A 4,156-nucleotide genomic window follows, 5' to 3' on the forward strand; every position below is an offset into this window, starting at 1 on the left:
GGGGAGTACGTGCAGGGGCTGAGGCCTGAGGAAAGCTGCTATAGTCTGAGGTGGATCGTGCACTCCCCCAGGGCAATTGGCCCTCGGTCTCAGGTCCCTTGCTGAGTGAAGCTGCATATGCTCCCAAGAAGGTATGCACAGTGGCCTGCACCTGTCACAGCTTGGTGGCAGCTGCAACCTCAAGGGTCGCCACCGTGGACTCTTGTCCCCCACCTCTGACACTCACACAGGCTTTTGCAGTGGCCAACTGGCTAGCAATCCTCCTTTGGGATCATAAACTGCTGTTGTGGCTAGTCCCACTTCTGCCACTCATGCCTTCCTTGGTGGCCTGCCAGCATGTACCCCTCTGTGGTCACAGACTGCAGTTTTGTCTTGCCCTCTGCCTCTGGCACTCACGAAGACAGTGCCCTGCAGCCTGTGAGCACAAGGGTTTCTATGACAATGATCTCTTGTCAGCCCAGGCTTTTCCCTGGACTCTCTCAGCTGTTTCATAGTAGCTTCCTCAGAGAATCTTCACATCAGTCAACTCCAGTCCCCTCCCTGGGGTGTAACCCCTGAAGCCTGAGCCTAGGACCCAACCTCCATTTGTCTCAGCTGGTATGCAAATAAGTGTTTCGGGCTGGGAAGTGCTGGTTGGCACTCACTTCTGTGGTGAATTCTGTCTGTTTTGCCTTCTAAGCACGTGTCGCTGCTGCATTCCCCTCCGAGGTTCCAAAGCTGCCCCCTATCCCCATCCATGAGGCGTTTTCCGAGTGTGTGGAAATTTTTCTCCTTCAGGGCTCCCTGCTTGAGGCATAGGTCCCGAATTCCTTTGTCTCTTTTTTTCTTCTGTCTTTTGCCCTACTTTATTCTGTGGAGACTAACTTGCCTTTTTGGAAGTCTGGGGTCTTCTGCCAGTGTTCAGAAGGTGTTCTGTAGGAGCTGTTCCTCATCCAGATGTAGTTTTGATGTGTTTTGGGGGAGGAAGGTGATCACACCTTACTCCTCAACCATCTTGAAAGTGCCCCTAAGAAATCCCAATAGGATTTCTAAGGAATACGAGATTTCTTTTGAGTGTGATAAAAATGCATAACATTTATAATATGATGAAAGTTGCCAACTCTAAAAATACACTGCTGCTGCTGCTGCTAAGTCGTTTCAGTCGTGTCCGACTCTTAGCAACCCCATGGACTGCAGCCTACCAGGCTCCTCCGTCCATGGGATTTTCCAGGCAAGAGTGCTGGAGTGGGGTGCCATCAAACTGGTTATGACATGTAAAGTACATCTCAAGAATTCTAATTAAAAAATAAAATACTGCTAGTCTTATCTTGATACCTTTTTAAATTACTATCCTTCCCTCCTTATATATATGTGTCTTTGACCCATTTTTTTTAGTACATCTTTGTTCCCACTAAATGACAATACAGGTCAAACAATATCAATTTATTTTAATATACTTCTGGCACTGGTATTCTGAAAAAGTGTCATATGGGCCAAAATCATCACAAATAAAAAGTACAGGAGATAATGCCAAGGTAACTACATAACAGAATTCCCTTCTTTCCAAAAGAGATTGTTTTGTTCTAGTCCTCTGTACTGCCATCCCATTACCACCAGCAGCACCAGCAGCATGCATGCACCTACTAGTGATGTTCCAGGAATAATGCTTATTAGTTATGCAATGCTTATTTAAAATATTTTCTATCCATCTTTTAAAAATGGAGGAAAAAAGCTTGATATTGTACAAAGCTAATAGACTTAGGAGAGCACATGAAATTGAACTACAATGCTCTCTCCTGAGGCAATAATACAGTACCCTCAAACTAAAAGGCAAGCAGTAACATGTGCAATGTAAAAGTTGAAATTTTTCTTACTCCAGTTAAAATTCAAATTAATACTCCCCCCCACCCCAAGCCTCTAGGAAGCATCTCATTTTTAATTCTTATAATTCTGCTACAGTTCACCTGATGGAATATATTTATAGTTTATAGAAGAAATGAAAGAAACCCCCATAGGCTTTCTTTTATTTTTAAGTTTTGTTTTGGCTCATTAATATTTTCCATCTCATTTCTTACTTTCTACTGGAAAACTTTGCCCCAAGCAATTTTTGACAAATAAATAAAGTTGAACAGAGCTCATTTGCTTATATCACTTTTTAATGAAATTAAAACAGACATTTGTAGGGATCACAAATGTAGAAAATTCTTATGATGACACAGTTGTGATTTACTAAATTAACATATTTCATCCACAGCCATATTTATGAGACAAGAGTATTCAGTAAATTACTATTGTTATTATCACTTCCATGAAGAATATAATTTACAGGATTTCTAAGAATAATATATTTTTGCAATTCTTTTAACAGCTAATATCAGCTTAATTAGCAAGTAATTGAATTTTAAACTCAGGTGTCATAATCTTTCAATCTTTGAATATAGAATTCTCATGAATCTAGAGTAGTAAAAGGAAACACTGATGTCTCAATTCCTTTTTGATAAGAATCTGAATGCTGTCTTCACATCTTACCTAATGAAAGGTCTTCCTGAATCTTCCTTTTCTTTTCTTCATTTCCTACATTATCATCAGAATATTTCATCTTTACTACAGTTTTGAACTGATATTGATTAATTTTTCCTGAGTTAATTTTATGTGGCCTTATACTGTCTCTTCAATAAGACTTCAGAAATTCAAAGAATCTATAATTCACCATAGTCATCCACTGCCTCCAAAGAAATAGCAAAGCAATTTCTAGCACATAGGTGTTTAGTAAATAAGCCTTTATCAAATTATTATATTACTTACTAAATATTTGAGATGTGCCATATTTCAGATTTTGTTGAGCATTTCAATTAATCTTTTAAATAATACTTAAAATCTTATCATCACCTTTACATAAGGAGTTATTTGAAGTTTAGAGAATTCAACCAGTTAGCTCAAAGGATGTAGCTTATAAGTCGTATGACTTTTGTACATTTTATTATGCCTCATTGCTTCCCCACATTGATCCCAAAACTATTACATACACTATTGACTTAATCACATCCCCAGTACTTGGTTTCCCTTTGTAGCTCAGTCAATACAGAATCTGCCTGCAGTGCAGGAGACCCAGGTTTGATTCCTGGGTGGGAAAGAACCCCTGGAGAAGGAAATGGCAACCAACTCCAGTATTCTTGCCTGGAGAATCCCATGGACACAGGAGCCTAGCAGGCTACAGTCTATGGTGTCACAAGACTTGAACACTACTTAGCAACTAAACTGTAAACCATACCCCAGTATTATCTGAAAATTCCATATCCTATTCAAAACAGAGATATATTCATTGGAAATAATATTATGAAATTTTAAACATTATTTATATATATATTTATCTTATATAATTTAAATTTACTAATAACTACATGTTACTATATTAAACTATGCTGTGTATGCAACAATTCTGAATGGTAGTTTTCAGGACAGAATGATAAAGCACATACTTGAAGGAGTCTTCCTAGTAAAATACAATTATATCTGTGGTGCAATAAATAAATATATCTTATTGCATTATTAATCACACTAGGACCACAGCCTTGTCTAACTCAATGAAACTAAGCCATGCCCGTGGGGCAACCCAAGACGGGCGGGTCATGGTGGAGAGATTTGACAGAATGTGGTCCACTGGAGAAGGGAATGGCAAACCACTTCAGTATTCTTGCCTTGAGAACCCCATGAACAGTGTGAAAAGGCAAAATGATAGGATACTGAAAGAAAAACTCAACAGGTCAGTAGGTGCCCAATATGCTACTGGAGATCAGTGGAGAAATAACTCCAGAAAGAATGAAGGGATGGAGCCAAAGCAAAAACAATACCCAGCTGTGGATGTGACTGGTGATAGAAGCAAGGTCCGATGTTGTAAAGAGCAATATTGCATAGGAACCTGGAATGTCAAGTCCATGAATCAAGGCAAATTGGAAGTGGTCAAACAAGAGATGGCAAGAGTGAATGTCGAATTCTAGGAATCAGTGAACTGAAATTTACTGGAATGGGTGAATTTAACTCAGATAACCATTATATCTACTACAGTGGGCAGGAATCCCTCAGAAGAAATGGAGTGGCCATCATGGTCAACAAAAGAGTCCGAAATGCAGTACTTGGATGCAATCTCAAAAACGACAGAATGATCTCTGTTCGTTTC

This window comes from Bubalus bubalis, chromosome 20 (assembly GCF_019923935.1).
Source record: "Bubalus bubalis isolate 160015118507 breed Murrah chromosome 20, NDDB_SH_1, whole genome shotgun sequence".
Classification (NCBI taxonomy): domain Eukaryota; kingdom Metazoa; phylum Chordata; class Mammalia; order Artiodactyla; family Bovidae; genus Bubalus; species Bubalus bubalis.